Source organism: Xyrauchen texanus, chromosome 34, assembly GCF_025860055.1.
Source record: "Xyrauchen texanus isolate HMW12.3.18 chromosome 34, RBS_HiC_50CHRs, whole genome shotgun sequence".
Classification (NCBI taxonomy): Eukaryota; Metazoa; Chordata; class Actinopteri; order Cypriniformes; family Catostomidae; genus Xyrauchen; species Xyrauchen texanus.
This window is the reverse complement of record NC_068309.1, coordinates 15,309,004-15,333,528: the sequence shown is the minus strand read 5'-3', so window position 1 is coordinate 15,333,528 and position 24,525 is coordinate 15,309,004.

Below are 24,525 nucleotides of genomic sequence, written 5' to 3'. Positions count from 1 at the left end.
TTGGCTATGCCACTGGTCAAAAGCCTCCTTGCTCTTCTGGCAGCCATACATATCATAACTTATTTTAGGAGGGTATACGCAAAATCCTTTGAAAGATAGGTGGGCATACGGTGTATGCCTGCGTATGCCCTAGACTACACGACTGAAACTATACTATAAAACTTTCATCGTATAAATTATTTTGTGATGCTAGATGGCTGCATATTACATTATTTATAATGTCTTTTTGGCTACTACTGTAATCTTGAAGACACCAATCATAACGGTAGCCAAGCCATTGAAAAACATGTAAATTTAATTAAAAGTACTTTTGTAATTAACTGCAGTGTATACACTGTATCAACCATATACAGCATACTATAATGTAACAATATAAAATAATATATTTGCATTCATATTCAGTAGAGTGAAAATATATTGTCTGTTATATCTGTATTTTTTCGATAAACTGGTTCTGTGGGCCCCTAGAACTGTTTCCACACTTTAGAAAACTCCCTGCTAGTGAAGATACAAGTTTGGAATTTGAATTATACATTTGGCATAACTGAATTTGTAAAACCTATTATTAGGTTTATCTGTGTAAAATGTGGTGAATAAGGGACAACAAGCCCAGGGTGGGAGCATGAGTCCGCTATATTAGCCTAAGGGATGATATGAAATTCAGGGAGAAATAAAGGTATATCTATGGAAAACATTTGTCACCATGGATAGACTTCAAAAAGATATTTCCTAAGCACCTCTCGGCTAAATGACTGCATTTATTCAGTTTGGATAAGAATTTGGTCGCTTAAAAGGTAACATATAATGGCAATCTGCAAGTTAGAGCGATATACAAAAAGCAGTAAACAGTCATTTTCTTTGATCTGCAAATATTGTATTGTATGAGCTCCCAAATATATTCCAGATTTGGACTGAAAAACTCAAAACATAACAAAGAGCCATGACCCTCCTCTCATCTCTAATATAGAAAACAGCGATGTCTGTACTTACCAAGTGTGGTTAGTAATTGCTTTATATAAGGCTCTTCTCACATTTTAAATAAAACAAAGTAATGAGGTCTATATTGAAACAATGTCACTAATGGGAGGAATATGTTAGCTGTATCTCCCTCTTTTTTCATCTATTATTGTTTGAGCTGAATCCGTTAATCATTTCAAGTGAGGATTGCCTTTGGAGTAGCAAAAGAAAAAACTATTCAAACTGTTGTGTATTAAAAAATAAGAGAAACGTTTTTTTGATCTCACTTCTCTCAGCATTTTTATGAGGATTCAAACCCTGAATTGTATGACGGATAGATATAATGATCATCTTCTTTTCCCTCAAGGTGTCATTAGCAAGAAATTACTTTAGACTTCCTTTACTCTGTTTTAGACTTCACTTTCTGAAAAACACTTCATAATTTTAACATTTAAAAATGTACAAATGCTACAGTAAAACCCTGTTAATTGGTTGAAAGTAAATTAATTTACCAGTGAAAAACTTAATTGGATTTAATTGGATAGAAAAATTATTTACAGTAACTTTTATCTATTTAAACTTTTTCTTTGTGTAAAAAATGTATGTGAAAAATTCTCATCCAAGAAAACCCTTGACATCTTTGTCTTGGATAGCAATAAAACCCCTGCCATTTAACTGTTCTCTCTTTTCCCTCTTTTTTACTCACTCTGAATTGTGGAGGAGTCAAATAAAGGCAACTGCTGCAGTTTCATCCCCATTGCCCCTAAGCTAAATTGGCCCTTTATCAAAGGCAGGCCTCATCTATCAGTGCAAAGATGGGCATTGAAATTGCTCTGCTTGCCACAAATCAGGCCAATGGATCAGGCCCCTTATCTGGAACAAGGCCGTCATCACTCTCCAGCTGGAAAGAGATGAAGAACCTGGCATGAGGACCTTTTTCATAGCTGGGCTGATGGATGTGACCCCTCTTGACCCTTGAATGGCCAGATCACCTGGTGTGAAGTCACATCAAGAACTAGTAATCAGGGTTGTTCGCCTTCAAATTTGTCTTCTGCAGGTCAATGCAAAAAGATCAAGAAAGCCATCCAGAATGGAGAGCAGAAAATAGTCAGATAAAATCAATGCAGGAAAGTGAGAACTACTGTTTTAATCAGATTAAATACTACCAAAATTATTTCTTCTGATGGAGATTTGACACCATGATCTAAAAAAGGATATAAATAAAACATCTTTGATTGACCAGATCTTTAATTTTTTGCAGATGTTTAAAAGTTTTGAGCTCAAAGACATTTTTATATTTTTTAGGGCTTAAAGTAAAAAATGTAATGTGGTGTAACCATCCAGATACAGAAAAAACAACTAATAAACAGCTGAAATTCTTGGCATATAACAGAATGATCTTTTATTAACATTTCTTAAAAAATAAGTAGTGAATAAAAACTGTTTTAAAATATGATTAATAATTAATTATCTTTTGTCCTACAAATCAAAGTCATGTAGAGTAACCAACATAAAGGTAGCCTTTTTGTTTTTATGTTGACAAAAGCCAAAAAACAGAGAGTACACCTTTAGACACTCAAGACAGTGTTAAGTTTAAAAAATATATTAGATGTTTTGACATTTTTAAAAATGGCACATTTTGTTTAGGTCATGTGGTGTAACCCTGAAAAAATTCTAGGTATTCTTCACTCGAAAAATGTGTTTTTTTACTTCTTGAAATTAATTAATTAATGATTAAGTTGTGTAATGTCTTCAAGGTGAAAGGAAAGTATTAAATAACTTTTATGTTTGGTTACACCACATGACATTTTTAATGTCAGTAAATCCATGCTTTTGTAGAAAATGCTTTAAATGTTTTTCAAAACTTTATAAGATTACATTTCTGTGAATTTGTCACTTGTGATTTGTTTTATATTTCTCATTTTATCACCTCAGACAACCTTATTTATACTGAACTTTAACCTGTATGATTTAAGTAAAGAAAATAATATATCCCTGTATGGTACAAATTATGTTCTAACAATAGAATATTTTTACCATTTGATTTCCTGACATAAAATGGCTCTTATAACAAAATCTAAAAACTACATTGTGGAGCAAAATGTTTTGATTGTTTGTTTCAAATGTTTGTTTCAAAATTTAGGAAGCATAGCCATATGGCAACTCTGTACCAAATGTTAAAAATCCATGTATCCATATCTTTTTTAATTAAATAATTTGTAATTAATTGATGTGTTTACACTCTTAAGCTCTTACAAATGGAAATTAAGTTAATCATTATCATACATTCTTCAATATTGTTGATTGTTTTCATTGTCACTAAAGCCTACAGCTCACTATTGTGAGTACAGTGAACTCTTCTTGCCTTTTCCATAAATATTGCGGTGTTCATTTTAGTCTGAAAAGAAGACAAACAAATCATGATTGTGCAAATTTAGTTTGCCATGATAATTTTAATAAATGAGTGAAAGTATCAAATAACTGGATGGTTACTGGTATTAAGCGAGTAGTATTCAGCTGGTCATGTGAATCTAACATGGTAGCCACCATGTGTGGACCCTCTCCATGTAGAATAAATCAGCTTTTATTTTTTGTAATAAATTTTTTTTATGAAATCATATAATAACAAAAAAAAAAAAAGCAAAATACACACACACATATATATATGTGGTCACACATAAGTAAAAATATACATACACACACATATATATATATACTGTACATATGTATACACATATATATACTGTACATATGTATGTATATATATATATATATATATATATATATATATATACACACACACACACACACACACACACATACATACATACATATACACACATAATAATCATACTCACTTAAAACTATACTACAGTACTCTCTCAACACCCCACCCGAGAGCCCCCCAAAAATTCCAAATAACTGCCCCATTTCCGGACAAACAAATCTAAATCACCCCGTCTTCCCAATGACACCTCCTCATAAGCCACTACCCTCCCCATCTCTGTGCACCACTCCGTGATATGGGACGCACCAGCTGACCTCCAACCCCTCAAAGTAACCGATCATAACACAGGTCCCTCAAATTAGGAATTACCTCAAACAGGAAATGTGAAACTGGGTGTATCAAATTTCACCAGATTATATTATGAAAACAATTAAAATAATTAAATAATCTCTCACACATGCCCTTCGCATTGCGTCACGTGGGACCTCCATAAAACTGCTTTTATTAGGTGACAGATATTACAGGAGTCTTCATTTTAATGTGAGTGCTCATGATGTCCTACATATATTGCAAAATTACAATTCATGTCTTTAGGAGTTAAACTTATTTAATGAAGAATAAATTACTGAGTGCACCTTTAAGGTGTGATTTAAATTAAGCTAATCACTAAAGACATTATGGCATGTAGTTCTGTAAAAATGTATTGTAAAGTGTGTGCTTAAAAACTGTTCAGACCCCTATTTTCAGAATTCTGGCTCTATTCAAACAGCAATTTGTATAAAGTGGCAGAGCACAGCAAGTTTATGGCTCACACATCAAGCAAAAAGAGCTCTAAAATGACCAAATAAATACAAAATAGCAATTCTGTGCAGCTGGTGCCATTGCCTTCACTCTGTGTGTTGTGTTATCAGTCCAATTAGGAGTGGAAAATTACCTTTCCTCTGTTCAGTCTAAATGCAGCTAGCATAAAAGCACGAGGCAGATTTTGACTGGCATTGATTGCCTGTTAAGAATTGGAATCTGAAGGACAGCTTATAAATGAAAACATGGACCAAAATATATATCTTTTTATCTCTTATCAGAGCAAATGGGATTCTGGTGAAATAATGTGGACAGGGCCTAAAAAATGACCCTGAGTTCTCCCGAAGCATTTTCAAGAAAAACTATTTTTCTTTTCTCGTGGTGTATCACATGGTCATAATTTGAGGGCTTTGGGCAAAATGTCATGACATTTTGTTAGGTTCTATTCCTAGTTATACATGTTATGACATAAAATATAAGCTGATGTTGATTTAAATATTTAGATAATGGTCTAATTATTCGGTTTGAGATTTATTTTTTAATTAACTGAATTAAAGAATTTAAAAGTAAAGGATGACATTGATATGACTTGTGGCTTGATGATTGGTTCCTGGGTTTGGGGCACCGCCCCCCCCACCCCGGTTCCTGTCTTACTGGAGGTGCACGACGAACTGACGAGGTCGTGGAGAGAACCATTGGCTGCCCAAAACAGACTTTGCGGTTAGTCCGCTACCCTCGATGGCGGGACGGTCCATGGGTACACAGAGGTCCCTCAGGTGGATAAGGTTGTCGCGCTGAAAATGCCACCACCTGGCGGGATCGTCCGGCGCTCCCCTCCAGAGCCTGTAGGACTACTTCATCTCTGGAGACCAAATCCTACAGTGCCACTGGACAGGCCGCCTATTCCCTGCATGCCATGGCCTTCCTGCAGGTACACCAGGCCAAAGCACTAAAAGAACTGCACGGGTGTAGTCCTGATCCTGATGTGCTGCTGGAGCTGCACTTGGCGACCAACCTCGCCCTCCAGGCGACGAATGCCATGGCTGGAGGACTCTGGCAGGCAATGTCCACCTTGGTGGTCCAGGAGTGCCACCTGTGGCTGAATCTTGTCGAGATGAGGGATGCTGACAAAGCACGCTTTCTCAATGCGCCCATCTCCCAGATTGGACTTTTCGGCGACACTGTTGAGGACATCGGCCAGGCAGTTCTCGGCGGTGAAGAAGCAGATGGAGGCCGTCCAGCATATCTTGCCCCGGCACGTTTTCCTCACTCCTTGGATCACATAATTGGTGTTCACAGCCGCCGTTGTCACGGTGACCAGACACAGAGCACTCGCAGCCTGCATTCACGTGCCCGGCTGCGCAATGCCTACAGCTAACCGGTTGTGACGAGTCTTGAGGACGACCTGAGAGGTCTTCCTTCTCAGTCGCTAACCTGCCCTATGCCTGATACGCAGAGCAATGTAAGTGCTTCGGAGTTCCCCTCAGCGCACCCACCTCGGGACAAAGCAACGCTCCTCGACGTGGCGCCACCTGCTTCTCCCCGCCACGAGACCCCACCTCAAGGTATGTCAGACACGATCATCCCTTTAGTGCCCCTAACCCGGAGCTTGGACGCGTAGCTAATGCTTTTCAACCCGTCGCGGTGGCTGGCCAGGACCATCCGACTCATCTACATGATTCAGTTCGCCAGGTGCCCACCCCGGTTCAGCGGCGTCCACTTCACTTCCTCACAAGGGTGAGATAGAGCCTGTCCCTCCAGCTGAGATGGAGGAAGGGTTCTACAGCCCTTACTTCATTGAACCAAAGAAAGGCGGTTGGTTGCGGCCAATCTTGAACCTGCATATTCTGAACCGGGCCTTACACAGACAACCGTTCCATTTGACGTGTGTCCGGCGTCAAGATTGGTTCACGGCGGTAGACCTGAAGGATGCGTACTTTCACGTCTCTGTTTTACCTCGACACAGACCCTTCCTACGGGTTGCTTTCGACGGCCTCCCCTTCGGCCTCTCCCTGTCCCTTCGCGTCTTCACGAAAGTCGCAGAGGCAGCTTTTTCCCTGTTAAGGGAAGTGGGCGTCTGCATACTCAACTACCTCGATGACTGGCTGATTCTAGGTCACTCTCGTGGGCAGTGGTGGCTCAGTGGTTGAGGCTCAGGGTTACTGACCAGAAGGTCGGGGGTTCAAGCCCTAGCACCACCAAGATGCCACTGTTGGGGCCTTGAGCAAGGCCCTTAATAATAATAATAATACATTTTATTTGTAATGCACTTTACACATGAAGGAACATATCTCAAAGTGCTACAGGTGCACAGGTAAAAAACAAACAATAAAAATAGATTAAAACACTTAATAACAAAATTAAGAACAATTGGTGACAACAAAACAGGATATGTTTTAAGAAAAAGCATTTAAAAATAAGTGGGTCTTTAATTTATTTTAAAAAAATAAATCGCTAACCTGCAACCCTTAACTCCAGGTTGCTCCGGGGGGATTGTCCCTGTAATAAGTGCATGCCACTGTTGGGCCCTTGAGCAAGGCCCTTAACTCCAGGTTGCTCCGGGGGGATTGTCCCTGTAATAAGTGCATTGTAAGTCGCTTTGGATAAAAGCGTCTGCCAAATGCATAAATGTAAATGTAAATGTAAGAGTTGCTGTGCCCGCACAGAGACCTGGTGCTCAGGCACATCAGCTGTCTAGGGCATTGGGTCAAATAGGATAAGAGCAAGATCTCCCCGGTTCAGAGCATCACTTTTCTCGGCATGGAGTTCGACTCGGTCTCAATGAAAGCGAGCGCGAGCAGTTGGTGCTGAACTGCCTGAAGTCTGCTGAAGAAGGCCAGCGTGTTTGTAGAGCTCCTCTCCTCCGAGGCAGGACCTACCATCGTGCCCCTTCCATGTGCGGCTGGTGAGCCTATGTATCACATTGCCACATGTTGACCTGCGTTTTGGGCAGGATGTGGTCTCAGAGGGGTCTTTTCCCCCTGAAAGAATAGGAATGGAAATAACACCCCCGATGCGTATAATAGCTTTTCTCAAAAGAATAGAGGTGTTCGGGGCTCTCAAGATCAACCCCTAGTGTCACTATATCGACACAACGTTCCATCAGGGAACGGAGGTTACGATAGTAACAAGACATTAGGTATAATTGCATCTACCAACTTTAAGTTCAATAGTTATGTTAATTCTGTATTTTCACAAAGTTAAGTGAACTTAATTAAACAAGTTTTGGAGATGCCATTACTCAATGGAGTGAATGGGTTTACTCAATCGAGTAAAGTCAACTTATTAGGGTTTTCAGAGTAGGATTGTAAAGAACAGTGTAGTTAAATGTAGTTTGTGGTTTGTATATTGATAATGTTCTGGTACCTTTATATTATATTTACCTTGGCACTCCCTTGTGTCTAGCACATCTGAAAAATATTAACAATGTATGAAATGTGCTTGTTTTGATGAAAGAGCAGTCAACCATTTTACCTGCCAATCATGGTTCACTGAATCATCGTATCAAAATTAGATGACACAACAATCTATTCTCAACTGCCATGACAGTTAGTCAATGTAATGCATGTTTTACGATGTCTGGCTGAGTTGTGATCACTGTCTATGCACAATTTTCATATATCATGAAAACTTATGTATTTATTTACTGTATTTACTTGGGTAGTTAATTTGCAGGTTTGAAATATATGTTATACTTTCATTATAATTTTTTAACAACTTTTCCATATGGAAAAGTGCTGTAATGGTTTGGATGTCACAGTGTGTTTGATTTAGAGTCTTTGGCCTTTGGCTGGGTGAGGGCAGGACTGTATGTTCAATGAAAACCAACTTCAGCAATACTGAATGTCTGTATGATGGTAAAATCAAGAGTGGCAGAAATACCAATGGACATCCACACCTCATGTGACAACAATATAAAGCTGAAGTGTGTCATTTGTTTATGTCAAAATACTTTCTCCTATCTCAATTGTAGAGACAGAGAAGTAAATCGTAACCTGATTCCTTCAAAAAGTTTAAACATTGTGTCATTGTGGCGCTATCAAAACATTGTTCTGTTTGTTTGAGCATCTCTACCAGCCTGGCACAACAACATTGGTTTAATCAATGGCATGCATTTGGGGTGGAACTACCTGTTGGGCCAACCATGGGTGAGCGTTCAGGAAAAATTATTATAATTATTTGCAATTTCATTAGGTGACGCTAGTGGTGCAAAAACCACACACTCCACCATTTTCACACTCCAAAAAACAGATTGCTGTTTTTTGTATTTTTTTTTGGTATTGCTGTGCACTAGAAGCTCCTGTCACAGAGACCAATTCCATGTATGTGTATGCATCCTTGGCAATAAAGCTGATTCTGATTTAAAGGTGAAATTATTTTATAATATGGAAAAATAGACTGATTAGATTAGATCATGTTTTTCTTCCTATTATACAAAATAAATGACTGAATTTTTTTACTTTTTTATTTTAATAAGTCTCACAGTGACATCTGAGCAAACCAATAACAACAAATAATGAGAGTAGTCTAATTGATAAGGCTTTTCCATTTTCATGACAATTGCAATCTACGCAAGCACATTTTTGGAGGTTTAATAATATAATCTTTAGAGTAATTAATTTTCTTATTTACATTTGAGAGAATACCTCAAACAAGTCTCTTGTCAATAATAAGCATTGACAAAATGAGGGCATAACTAGAAGTGGCTGAAAGAAAAATGAACTTTTGGAATTTCAGAAGGTCATCTCATCAACGTTGGATCTCTAGACAGGCAAACAAAGCAGAACCAGACCTGAGGGACATTACGAGTAAACAGCCCCTGTAATGGGCTCTTAATCGGACACAGCAATCTGGCCAGAGGCTGTGCCGGACAGACGGCGAGATAGAGGTGACTATGTGGCAGTTATTATTAGTGCTATCATTGATCAGAAAGGAAGAGTGCAGCAGATGAAGTGGAATGATGAATTTCATGGCTCCAACCCCCTCTCGCTGCCTGTGCTGAGGAAAGAGGGGAACATGAGAGAAAGCAGGGACACAAGGCCACAGAGAAGATACTCTCTATGGGTAATTGTGGCAAATAGTGGAAAAAAAATAATTTGCAGGGGCTCTAAGCTCAATTATTTTTATTTTCAGCTGTCCTCTGTTTCACACACAGTGGTTACAAAATAATTAGTTACTACAATCTAATTAGTTAAAAAGTAATGTAACAAAATACAATTTAAATACTTGTAATCAGATTACAGTTACTGAAATTTGATTAACTTAACTAATTTTAAGAGAATTACTTGGGCTATATATTTGGTAAATAATATTGTTTGTTTAGAATAAATTTAAAACAAATTATATTTATATGTACTTTATGTCTGTTTTTGTTTCTTTGGCAACTGAAGACGCAACAACAATGAACAAGGAGGAAATATAGACATTATTTTGAACTCATTGAGCAGAAAAACAAAAACCTTTCTGTGAAAAGCGATTCAGAAAGTAACTAAACATTAAAGTAATTAGATTACTTTTAAGCAATATGAATATTTTCCCTGTGAAGTAATTGGTAAAGTAATCAGATAACAATTATACTGAAGTAATTAGAAATTTTGTTATAGATTACTATTTTTTAGTAAATTACCCAGTTCTGTTCACACAGCACAGCACACAAACAATTTGCATAAATAGGGCATATATCCAGTGAACATTGTTTTTAAGGCAGGTTAAAAAGTCTTCTTAGGCACTTATCTTAAAGTCTTGGCTACAAAAAAGCTATCGACATGTCCACCAGTATTGCCCTGGAAAAAAGTTACAGTTCACTTTTGGACTGACTGGTCCAAACAGACTGGTTGACCGTCTGTTCTTTTGTGACAATATGCCCCAATAGCACATAATTCACACACGTATCAAATCTACTCCAAATTAGGTCAGTATCAGCCAGGTTAAATAAATAGTTCACACAAAATGAAAATTCTGTCATCATTTACTCACCCTCATGTTGTTCACTTTCTTTCTTCCATGTAACAGAAAAAGAGATATTTTGCAGATAACCAAATAACAACATTAGACAATTGATAAGCTGCAGTCAAGGGTGGGTAAATTATGGTATTTTCATGTTTAGGAAACTTTTTTCTTTAAGCTAAATTTGGCTTCTTTTCAGCATGCTGTGTCTCTATGCAATTCTAAAAAGCACAGACAGAATTATGGCATGATAGGATGCTGCTAAATTATACTATATTTTCAGCAACTCATCACAGAGAGGGGTTACTGCAATAACGACATCATTCAATCTGCCTTTAATGTCAGCTGATTTTTTTGCCAGATGATCACACTAAACAAAGCATATTGACATGATTTATGACTAAGAAGGTCAAAGGCAAATGTACATCTTCATGAAAACACCAGTAATGTGTAATACTAACTTGTTATTAACACAATACATCATACCTAAAATGACTGGGTAAGCAAATATAAACATGCTGGGAATCAACATTTCCAATGTGCTATTGCATTTTCATATTTACATAGTGAACACCACTGAGAACAATAGAGAAAAGCAACAAATAAACAAATACTATACAGGTCACATCAGTTACTTGAACTACAATAATATACACTATATGGCCAACAGTTTGTAGACACCCCATTTTAATAAAATGACTATTCCATTAATGTATGCAAGCATTTTCACTGGAGATCAAAAATATTATGTTGAGTGTCATTCATTTTCTTATTTACATTTGAGAGAATATGAAGCGGTATGTTAGGTGTTGTGAGAAACCCTTTTGTTCTATAAATTCTCCTCTCTGTCCAGTAGGTGGCGATATGTATGATAATGCAAATCACCAAAAATGGAAAATGTGAACGAGAAGGTAGACATTGATAATAAAAAGGGCTTAAATATTCAGTCTCAGATCTGTTTCTCACCCAAACTTGTCATATTTCTTGTCATTTCTCCGAAGACATGGATTTAACAACTGGGGTCTTATGGATTACTTTAAGGCTGCCTTTATATGCTTTTGGAGCTTTACATTTTTGGTAACCATTCACCATTTTTTGCATTGTGAGGACCTACATATCTGAAATATTCTTCTAGAAACCTTTGTTTGTGTTTTGCTGAAGAGAGAAAGTCATACACATCTGGGATGGCATAAGGGTGAGCAAATGATGAGAGAACTTTCATTTTTGGGTGATCTATTCCTTTAACACTTTTCAGAATTATTTTGTGTGTTACATTAATTTCACATTTCCAGTAATTCATTTGTGTGATCAAAGCATTCCTTCACAATTACATATTAGCTTACCTCTTAACTCGCCTTTAATCCTTTGTCTTAATCAAGTGTGAGATGAAGAGGCCATACAAAGACTGTGCCTGTCCATTGAACATTTATGAGCTAAACCTGCCAATTCACAGTGGAGCCACATGCATGGATTATTTCATATTAACTGAGCAGTTTGACAGGTCTGAATATGGGCTGATTTCTTACAAGAGGATTGGTTAGTGAGCAGGAGATTTTTAATTTCATGAGTAGTTTTGGACCACACAAGAATCCTTTAATTACCATTTGTACATTCCATAAATATTAAAACGACACAATTTTCTAAAAATGCATCAAACCTTTTAATGTAGTTCAAGCAGCCTAAGGCAAACCAGTTTGCATCATTATTAAATAACTGCCCATATTCATACACTAATAATCTTTCCTATGGGCTGAAATGTGTGCCACCAGAAACTGAATTTGAACCATTTATATTTGAATTTGAATGGCTAAACTTGAATAATTGCATTGAAAAACTGAATTTGAATCACATAATTTGAAATTGTATTGTTTAATTAAAATTGAATTTATTCAAAAACTGAATCTGAATTGTATCATTTGAAATTGAATTTATTCGTTTGGAACTGAAGTCCAATAAAATTTGATCCTCACTGAAAATTAAACTCTCTATATATCTTCACATTCACTTCTCACAATTCAGATTCAGTTCTCAAATTCAATTTCAAGTTACTGAGACAGACATCCGGGTAGTTGGAGGATGAAGGAAGAGCAATCGAGCGCAGATCGATAGATAGCGTTCATTGGCGCACAGGACTCCTCTTGGGCCAATCAGCACCAATGTTTTGGAGCACAGTACGTTACCCGCCATGAAACTATGGAATTACGATTGTGTCAATAATAATGAATGTAACTTTATAAAACTGAACGTAACTTTTTCAGAAACTATCAAAAATATTCCATTACAAAAGAAGAAAAACACAATTAAAATGAAAAAAATGAACTCAGTCGCACGAAGTTAACAGGCTCTTCAAATATGCTTCATTTTTTGTTAATGTTTTTCAAAGATTCGTTTTCGCAAATCATGGATTCTGAATACATTGCCACAGATTTCGCTTATGCTTCGCAGTTTTTCGTTTGCTGTTTTGAGACAAACCTCTCGTGGGGGTGGGCTTAACAGTGATCTACTCTGATTGGATAGTGAGCTTTTGATGGACAGGTGCTCTCTGACCCGGATGTACAGACGTCACTCATTGGCGCGCATATTGGAAAGCTCTCGCGGTGATTTGTAGTTATGCAATACGTCGTGCTTTGTTGTATTACTTACTAACAATATGTAAATAATATTTGACATAATGATATAATTTAATATTATATGAGACCTTCGATCGTCTAATAATCGTCTTCGATCAGTCTGTAAAGATGAGCTCTCAGGAGAGACACGGAGCGGCATCATCTTCCTCCTCCTCTTGTTTTTTATTTATTTAATTTTTTTTATATATTTTTTTAAATGTTTAATGCAAAGAACAGGAACATACAAAAGAGAAAGCATACACACATCACATAATATCAACCAAAACAATAAAGAAGACAAAAATAAATAGAAAAAAAAATAATAATAATAATAATAAAGTATATAACAATAAAAGAAGAGGTAGGGCCATTACATCACACAAAAATGTTCACATGAAGAGATCAAATGCAGTGCAGATTATAACAGTCCTTATGGCTTTCCTATTAGTAGATACTGAAATCAAATTTAGATAATTTTCTATTTCTTTTAAGAAGACAGAGAAGATAGGTTTACAGTTTAAAAATTTGCATTTGTGAATATAGAATTTGCTTAGGAAAATAATTAAATTAATAACAAAACAGACATTTTCGTTTGTGGGGTCTGAATCAAAATACCCAAATATAATGTTTCTCATATGTATTGAGAAGCCTGGCAAAATCTTACACTTGATAAAAACATCAATATCATTCCAGAGCTTCTGAGTGTAATGACACGACCAAAATAAATGAACCACTGTTTCATCAGAATTCACACAAAAAGAGCATGTTAGCTCAATGTCAGATTGAAATATTTGTATAAATTTCTTAACAGGATAGAACCTGTGTATCAACTTAAAGGAAATTTCTTTCACTTTATTTGTGAGAATGAATTTCTGCTGTAAAGACCAGATTTTTTCCAATTAAGTTTACCAAACAAATTATTCCAAAAGGAAATAACAGGTGGAACAGAAATCAAATCCTAAAGAAATAAAGATCTTATAGTTTTTAGCTTTCGACTCTGAAAAACAGATTTGACCAACAGAAGTATCACAAGGTTTAGGAAAGGATGCAGTAGATACTGGGGTGAAGTAATTACGGTTTTTAAAAAGCATACATAAACCAGAGGGAATAGCACCCATTACTGTATCAAATTCTTTTGGGGTTACTGGTATTTGGTATTCAGAAAGAAATTCTGAATATCTGAATAAAAGACCTTGCTTATTAAACAAATGCTCCACTCCTCCTCCTCTTGTCCTTCAAGGCAGCTTGAAGTAAGTTTGTGTTACTGAAGTAACCAATAACATCGATAAAAGTTTTATTCATGTAACGTTACAGTGTGCAACAGTTCTGGCTTTATTTTGCAAATTTATTGTTTAACCACTTCAGCTCTGCAGGATATTTTGAATGTTTTAGAGAAATAGGCATATCTGAATTTAAAAGAGCGTCCTGCCCACATACATTGGAGTAAATGGATAGAAATTGTCTAATTTTACAGAAAACACTCTAAATTTCAACACAGTGGTGGAATATTGCATATATTTTATTATATTTATTCACAATGTTTTGATAAACACATATAAAATATCATATTTTTATATATTTTCTAATAATTTTTTATTGTCATTCACAAGTTTGCAATGCACTGATGTCATGTCATGATGTTATGTAGTTTGATTGTTTGCTCTTTTGCACAGTTATTATATTCAAGGACGTGTCAATGTAGACAGTGCAGATATCAAACTGGTCTTTATTCTACAGCAAGGCAGAAATCTTGGTGCAGATGCTGCATCTGCAGCTGTACATAACATCCTTGAAATTCTTAACCAGTCGCTCGGGAATACCAGCACAAGGCAGGGTCAGCAGCAGTCCGTTCAGCAGTCGGGGCAGAGTCAAACAGTGGACCAAGATATGGCCAGGTTTCAGTTTTGCAGTCATGACAATGACAAAACAGCAACATTTTATTTAGCATGCATTTACAATACAACAATAAATTTGCAAAATAAAGCCAGAACTGTTGCACACTGTAACGTTACATGAATAAAAGTTTTATCGATGTTACTGGTTACTTCAGTAACACGAACTTACTTCAAGCTGACTTGAAGGACAAGAGGAGGAGGAAGATGATGCCGCTCCGTGTCTCTCCTGAGAGCTCATCTTTACAGACTGATCGAAGACGATTATTAGACGATCGAAGGTCTCATATAATATTAAATTATATCATTATGTCAAATATTATTTACATATTGTAGTAAGTAATACAACAAAGCACGACGTATTGCATAACTACAAATCACCGCGAGAGCTTTCCAATATGCGCGCCACTGAGTGACGTCTGTACATCCGGGTCAGAGAGCACCTGTCCATCAAAAGCTCACTATCCAATCAGAGTAGATCACTGTTAAGCCCACCCCCACGAGAGGTTTGTCTCAAAACAGCAAACGAAAAACTGCGAAGCATAAGCGAAATCTGTGGCAATGTATTCAGAATCCACGATTTGCGAAAACGAATCTTTGAAAAACATTAACAAAAAATGAAGCATATTTGAAGAGCCTGTTAACTTCGATGCGACTAAGTTCATTTTTTCATTTTAATTGTGTTTTTCTTCTTTTGTAATGGAATATTTTTGATAGTTTCTGAAAAAGTTACGTTCAGTTTTATAAAGTTACGTTCAGTTTTATAAAGTTACATTCATTATTATTGACACAATCGTAATTCCATAGTTTCATGGCGGGTAACGTACTGTGCTCCAAAACATTGGTGCTGATTGGCCCAAGAGGAGTCCTGTGCGCCAATGAACACTATCTATCGATCTGCGCTCGATTGCTCTTCCTTCATCCTCCAACTACCCGGATGTCTGTCTCAGTAACTTGAAATTGAATTTGAGAACTGAATCTGAATTGTGAGAAGTGAATGTGAAGATATATAGAGAGTTTAATTTTCAGTGAGGATCAAATTTTATTGGACTTCAGTTCCAAACGAATAAATTCAATTTCAAATGATACAATTCAGATTCAGTTTTTGAATAAATTCAATTTTAATTAAACAATACAATTTCAAATTATGTGATTCAAATTCAGTTTTTCAATGCAATTATTCAAGTTTAGCCATTCAAATTCAAATATAAATGGTTCAAATTCAGTTTCTGGTGGCACATATTTCAGCCCATACTTTCCCTTTTCCCATTTCTTGGTGCTTTAAATAACTTTTACAAGGAGGACGAGATCTTCTGGAAAATAACTAGGCCCACTGACTGAGATTTCAAAGTAAGATAGAAACACTTGAAAGGGCAGTCCGATGTAAAAACAAACATTATTAAAAGACTGATTTTATTTGCATGCTATCTCCATTCTGAAGTGTGCATTATAATTTTCGGCAAGGCCACCTCTTGTCAGTCAGAAGAAGGCATGTTCTCTATGGTTCTCAAATTACTTACAAGCTTATGAACCAAATTAATCATAAGATTCACTAAATCATGCATTGAGTTTGAACAATAAGTGTGAATACCTCACCATTTCTAATTGTGATAAGGCTATTACCGTAATTTCCGGACTATTGAGCGCACCCGAATATAAGCCGCACCCACTGATTTTTAAATAAAATATTATTTTTAACATAAATAAGCCGCACCTGTCTATAAGCCGCAGGTGCCTACCGGTACATTGAAACAAATTAACTTTACTCAGGCTTTAACGAAACACGGTGTGGCAGCGGGGGCGTGGTCAAGCACCCGTCCGGGAGAGAAAAGCGGTAAGGGCGCTTACACCTGAGCTAAATTATGTCTAACACCTGTGTCTAATTTCAGTAAGCATGGGGAGAGCGGCATAAAAAGGCAGCAGCCACAGAGCTGAGAGAGTGACACACGTCAGTCTAGTGTTGGCGCATAGAAGAATTGAGAAACTTTATAAAATTGATTGTAAACATTGCTGTGGCCATTAAAAGCCTGACCTGGAACGTCAAGTGCCCTGCTGAAAACTGTCACACTGGTGCCCGTGTGACAGTTTTCCCAAGAAGGACATGTGAAGCAGGGCACTTGAAATTAGACACCGGTGTTAGACATAATTTAGCGCAGGTGTAAGCGCCCTTACCGCTTTTCTCTCCCGGACGGGAGCTTGACCATGCCCCCGCTGCCACACACAGCTTGTAATAAAACATTTGCAGTAAATAGTAGCCTACCAAGAAAGTCATTGGTCACTATCTTCCTCGTCCTGTGCACTGAAACCACTGAAGTCATCTCCTTCGGTGTCGGAGTTGAATAGCCTCAGATTTAGTTTTTTTGCACTGAGTCAATTCCTCACGCTGCTGTTTCCAACGTCTTATCATCGACTCATTAAAGGGGTCATATAATGGTACATGCACTTTTTCAAGTTGATTGTACTGAAATGTGTGTTGGCTGTGCCTGTACACAACCATCCTATTATGATAAAAATCCATCCAGTGTTTTTGTTTTAATCTCCTTATATATTTTCCCCTGCCTCAAATCGAGCCGTTCGACCGTGTGACGTCACACGGTCGGACGCCCCTCCCAGGATTGTTGATTGACAGCAGTGTTTCAACACAGACCCGCCCTCGCTCGTGAGCGAGCTGTCAATCATAGTCCGTCATCATTGTTGATACACTGGAGCAGAATGGCGCCTAAAGGTGCGTACACACTGCCAGCGACATCGCGCGTGACAGCGACTCAATACCATTCATTTTCAATGCGAGCACAGCGACTTCCGGCGACACGAGCTGTCGCGACCGTTGGCGCTAGATGTGGGCGTGTCCAGCGACGCGACAAAGTTGAGAAAAGTTCAACTTTGGAGCGACTAACGGAAGCGACAGCCAATAGGAGAGACGACAGGAGAGCTCACGTGATCCTCTCTCTCTCTCTCTCTCTCTCTCTCTCCTGCAGTAACGGAAAGATGGATGAAAGGCTAATTCTTGCTGTTAGAAATTTTCCAGTGCTCTATGATATGTCTCTTCCCACGTACAAGGACATTTTAAAGAAAAATACTGCGTGGAAAGGTGTATCTGAGATCGCGGGGATTTTATGGACCCAGACAGACCGACATTTGCATTTTCGCTGCAGATAAACAGCCACTCTGGCAAACAGCACGACTTGTTTCTCATTCATCTTTGATATAAAGCATTTTATGTACTGATTCCATTTATATTTAGTCTTTTCCCTCCAAAATGTTTGTTTGTGGCAAGAAAAGAGATTCGCCGTCAACAGCAATGGAATGACATCCGTGAATGTCATTTATAAACGTTACTAGGCAACCAGTAGTGGGAACACCCACTAGCGACTTCACCGCCAGCCACTGGCGACCTGCAGCGATAAAGTCGCTGGCAGTGTGTACGCAGCTTAAGCGATTGTGGTGTTCTGTTCTTCGGTGTAATAACGAACACAGCAGTCATTTTGATGTTCCTAAATCTGAACCGCTGAAGACGCAGTGGCTGAGTTTTGTTTACGATGGGAATATTCCCCACGAGCAACGTCAATGCATTCATGTTTGCGCGAATCATTTTTCACCAGACTGCTTTATAAACGAGGGTCAGTATAAAGCTGGTTTTGCTAAGAAGCTGCTGCTGAAAAAAGATTCGGTACCAACTATTTATATTCCCTCTGCACCTCCAGAAGAAGTAAGTGTAACGTTTTATTAACCTTTATATTAATCTTTGCAAATCGCTTGCACGCTTCACAATGAATGTGGCTAATGTTTACACTTAGGGTACATTACGGCATGTTTTCCATTACGTTACGACGTTCTCAATATAATTCATAATCCCACGTTTATAATGAACAATGCGTTATGGTTATTGTGTTATTAAAAACTGTGTACGCAGGTGTTACAGTTAACATGGTAACACTAAGTTACACTAAGTTACACCTGGTTTACTTGTATGTTACTGATTAAGAAGTAATGTCAAAAAAACAGTTATACGGAGAATAACTCCAGAACGGAGGGGCGGGGTGACCAAAGCTCATTATCATTTAAAGTCATATGCTCTGAAACGGCGTGATGAAAACAGAGCTGTTTTTGAGCAGGTAAAATTAGTGTTTTCTTAAAATACTAATGAGAATTTTTAATAAAAGTATATTAAAAAATTTTCATTTAGACCCTAAAGATTCATATTAACTTGTACAAAAATGGCATTATATGACCCCTTTAAGACCAAGCTCCCGTGCAACAGCCAGATCAATCGCCTTCAACTTGAAAGCAGCATCATATGCGTTTCTCCATGTCTTTGCCATGGTGAGGGTGACAAAATTACTACCGTAATCAGAATGATGGGAAGTTTGAGCACGCTCGATTTAATCTAAACAGTAAACAAAAAAGTTGTTTTGACCTTAACCCGTTCGGCAATTTCATTGGTCTAATGAAAGCTTCACGCCGCCAAAAAACTGAGCACGTCACAGAATGTTTTTTTTTTAAATATATATATAACATTTGAAAGCGGGAAAAATCCATATATTAGCCGCGTCATTGTATAAGCCGCGAGGTTCAAAGCGTGGGAAAAAAGTTGCGGCTTATAGTCCGGAAATTACGGTACTGGTGCATGTGACAAACATGGTAAAACACGGTGCTGCTCACATGGGACAAATGTTAAATGTCAGACATGATAAATCAGAACTTCTTATATGAAACACATACACAAGAAACAAAGAAGTGTTTGTCTGTTAATTATCATTATTCCTAGTTATTTCCTCAAGTGCTTTTACAGATATTTTCATGTTTACAAACCAGAGAAACAGGAACATCACCATTTCACTTAATTCAGCAGAATAGCACACCAGGGCAATCTTGGTAAGCCATTAAACTTTGCTAAATTATTTAGAAAATCAGCAAGAAGATGCATTTTGCAAGCAGGTAAATAGTGTTGCTGCAATGACTCTCAATAAAGTGCTGTTAAAGAATAAGAGTGAAAATACTAAACTTGGTCTCTTGAAGACTTGAAGGATGGTATTTTCATGGTGAATTTGATTAGCCAGGCAGGAGCTTATTACCCTCAGTAAAACATTCAGCCGCTTAATGTGCAATAGACTTCCTTCTGTATGCTCTGCAGCAGTTTGCTCTGCTCATTATAAACATGCAACCCCTGCAATTCAACACCCATTGGGCTGCCTGCAGTTCCCTCAGCTCACAGGGGTTAAGTACTTTCATATTTCACTCTGACAGTGGCTAGGACCAATGGGTAAACACTTAATCTACACGTAGCATCCGATTTAGGATAAAGTAAAAACATTTTTTTTTGTGGTTCTCAAGGATGCATATTCAGGGAAAACAGCAACAAAAGAATATGAAAACATTAAAGGAAGAAATGAGTGTGATGTTATGTATTTTTGTTTAAAAATCTAATTCAAAATCTAATTAAGCAATATCACAGCATGCTGAAAATCTGTTTAACAGCATGATTGCAATTGTGGTATTACTTACAGTTATACACTATACAGTTATATAAATAAAGTTATAGAAAAAATATGCACTCACTAAGCACTTTATTAGGAGTACATACACCTAATTATTCATGCTATAATCTAATTAGCCAATCATGTGGCAGAAGTGTAATGCACAAAATCATTCAGATACAGGTCAGGAGTTTCAATTAATGTTCACATCAACCATCAGAATGGGATTTTATTTTTACCTCAGTAATTTCGACCGTGGCATGAGTGTTGTTCCAGACAGGCTGGTTTGAGTATTTCTGTATCTGCTGATCTCCTTGGACTTTCATACACAACAGTCTCTAGAGATTATTCATGGAGCCAAAAACAAAAAAATCCAATGAGCGGCAGTTCTGTGAATGAAAATGCCTTGTTAATAAGAGAGGTCAACAGAGAATAGCCAAACAGGTTTGAGCTGACAGAAAGACTACGGTAACTAAGGTATCCGCTCTGTAAAATTGTAGTGAGCATCTCAGAATTCACAACACGTTGAACCTTGAGGCGGATGGGCTACAACAGCAGAAGATGTCTGGCACTTTATTAGGATCATACAGTAGTTTTCCTTATAAAGTGCTCATTGAGTGAATAATTTTTCCTGCTGAGAAAAATAAAAATATATTTTTTTAAAAAGTGCCTAAGCAGGTTGGCTTTTCTGAAAAGTCTTAATAACAGTACGAGATGGCAAAATCATAAAAAATCTTACGAATTGCCACACAAAATGTACAAGCTTATCTTCCTATTTGTTTTCCATTGGTAAATATACAGAAAATGTTCCAGATTATGCACCAGGAGCATCATTTTCCATTTGCTTTTCCAGTTCCACCCATTTAAATCTGACTGACTTCAAATAACATAGTTTTGCAAAGTTTGATGTCTACCCTCAAGTGTAACCGATTAGGTTAGCAAGAAGAGATTTTTAATGTGGGCCAGGGCTTCACAGGGCACAATGAAATCTATTTATGTCCATCTTGGTTACTTTTGAGAGGGATTGTATAGCTCATGGGTGAAAAGCTTTTGTTGTTCACAGAGCCAGTAGTTCACATTGCAGTAATCCACTCTCTTAACGCCACAATAAGCAAGGAAACTGGTGCTCATTCTTCAGTTGAAGAAAAAGAGAGCCCATACCAATTCTGTCAGTCAAAAGCAATGCAAGATTCTCTTTCTACTGTGATATTTCAAATGGGTTGGTTAAAACTCTGAATTCACTAAACAGTTGAACAAATTTTGTAGGCAGTATCTTAGCTAAAAAACCTGCATCTTCTATTCACTAACTACATGCAGTTTACCAAACAAAGACAAAAAAAGAAAAAAAGATATATTTACAGACCTTCATGTTGCTTTCATTGTATAGACAAAATATGGAATGAAACTGAATATTGACTTGAAATCATGCAGGTTACAAAAACATGAGGGTGAGTAAATGATGACAGATTTTTTTTATTTTGAGTGAACTATCTATCTATTTAATGCAATGAAATTGTCCTGCTGCAAAAATAATTAGTTAGTATAACCAAAAATGAAAACGTTGTCATCATTTACTCAAACACATACTGTTCCAAATCTGAATTACTTATTTTCTTCTATAAACACAATATGAGAAATTCTGATCAATGTTGACATACCTCTTTTTTTTCCACACAATGAATATGAATGGTGACTGAGGCTGTCAATAACATCTTTATGTTTCAAAGAAACATAAAGATGTTTCTGCAGGAAGCAGAAAACTAGTTAATCCGAACATCTGCTAGCTGCCTTGAGACGTCACACAGATCATATAAACTACAACACACCTAGATATTACATAGAGACTGTGTCTGTTCCCCAAACTTCCAAACACAAAACTCTCACTAAATCATTTAGAAAAAAATTGATTAAGGTCCAACTTGAAAAATAAATAAATAAAAGAATTGAAGATAAAAATCATATAAAAGGTAGGGCTACTAAACATTAGATCTCTTTCTACCAAAGCACTAATTTTTAATTAAATTATTACAGCTCATAGATTGGATGAGCTCTGTTTGACTGAAACCTGTCTTAAACCAGATTCATATATTAGTTTAAATGAAACTACTCCAGGTTATTGTTATAAACATGAGCCTTGTCTGAAGGGTTGAGGAGGAGGTGTTGCTACAATTTACAGGGAAGTTTTTGGTGTTACTCAGAGGACAGGATATAAGATATAAGATATAAGTATATAAGTCTTTTGAACTAATAATGCTTAATATTGATTGATTGATTGATTAGCCTTTATTGTCTCCTAACGGAGAAATTCATCTTGGGCATTCAAGATAGCAGATGCAACACAATATACATAACACATACATAATTACCTACACATAATTTACCACCTTAAAAAACTAACACACACACCCTATTTGTTGTTGTTCAATATTTTTATAGAGAGTGGTACAAATGAAAATTTAAACCTATTTAGTCTACAGTTTGGTAACCTGTACCTTCTATCTGAGGGCAGGTCTATATGACTGTCAGATATAAATACAAATGCACTGTCGTCTTTTGCCCTTGCTACAGTATCTAGACCCAGGCTTTAATCTGGTCTAGATCTGATCAGATCTAGTAGTTAATGTAGATAGAGCTTTAATTGTTGGTGACTTCAACATTCACAGATAATGAAAATGACACATTGGGATTAGCATTTATCGATATTCTCAACTCTCTTGGAGTCAGACAAAATGTGACAGTAATAACTCATCACCATAATCATACACTAGATTAAATTCTGTCATTTGGAGTTGATGTTGATTCTATAAAAAATTATACCACAGAACGATGACATCTCTACACCACACTGTCGTTCAGGTAGAACTATTCTTTCGACCACTAAAGATAGCTTCACTATTAATCTTCCAGAATTGTCTCACATACTCCGTAAGCCAAAAAGTCTAGAAGAACTTGATGTAATAAGAGAAAGCATAAAAACTGTCATCTCTAGCACTCTTTATAGTGTTGCCCCCCTTTTATAAAAGAAAATTTAAGAAAAAAGCCTTGCACCATGGTACAATGATCACACTCATGCTCTCAAGAAGTATGAACATACTTTTCCAGCTAGGAAAATGGAGCGCAATTGGAAGAATACAAAATTACAGGTATTTCGCAGTGCATGGAAGGATAGTTTCTGTAGCTACAGCCAGGTCAGCATATTTTAGCAAACACATAGAAAATAATCACAACAATCCTAGGTGTTTATTCAGTACAGTGGCTAAATTGGTTAGGAATAAAGCATCGACTGAACCAGATATTCCATCGGAGCACAATAGTAATGACTTAATGAATTTCTTTACTGATAAAATAGGAATAATCAGAAATGGGAATTATGCAATCAACTGTCACAGCACCTCAGAAAACAGGGTCTCGTAATTTTGCTAACGAGCAACATCAATCCTTTGTTGTCAAAGAATTAAGAATTAACTAATTAAGAAGCCACAGAATGATCCTTGAGAATTGGTTAATTACAATAATTCAAATACTAGAAAATATAGTGTCCTCCCAACTATGTTAATTTCTACAGAAAAATGTAATATTTGAAGAATTTCAGTCAGGATTTGGGCCCCATCACAGTAGAGAGACTGCACTTATCAGAGTTACAAATGACTTAATCTTATCATCTGATCGCAGCTGCATTTCTATTCTAGTGTTTTTAGATCTTAGTGCTGCCTTGAGAAATATTGCTAAATTACGACACATGCTCTCTGTTGCTGATGCCGAAAAAGAATTAATGCATTCATGAACTCAAGACTACATTATTGTAATGCATTACTGGGAGGATGTCCAGCAAGTTCAATAAATAAACTTCAATTGGTTCAAAATGCAGCTGCGAGAGTGCTGACTAGAACCAATAAATATGATCATATTAGCCCCATTATATCATTGTTACATTGTCTACCTATTCAATTTTGAATTCCTTTTACAATTCAGTTAACTACATACAAAGCTTTGAATGGTCTAGCTCCACAGTACTTATATAACCTTCTAACACGATATATTCTGTCACGTTCATTACGATCACAAAATTCTGGCTTGTTAATAATTCTAAGAAAATAAAAATCCACAAAAGGCGG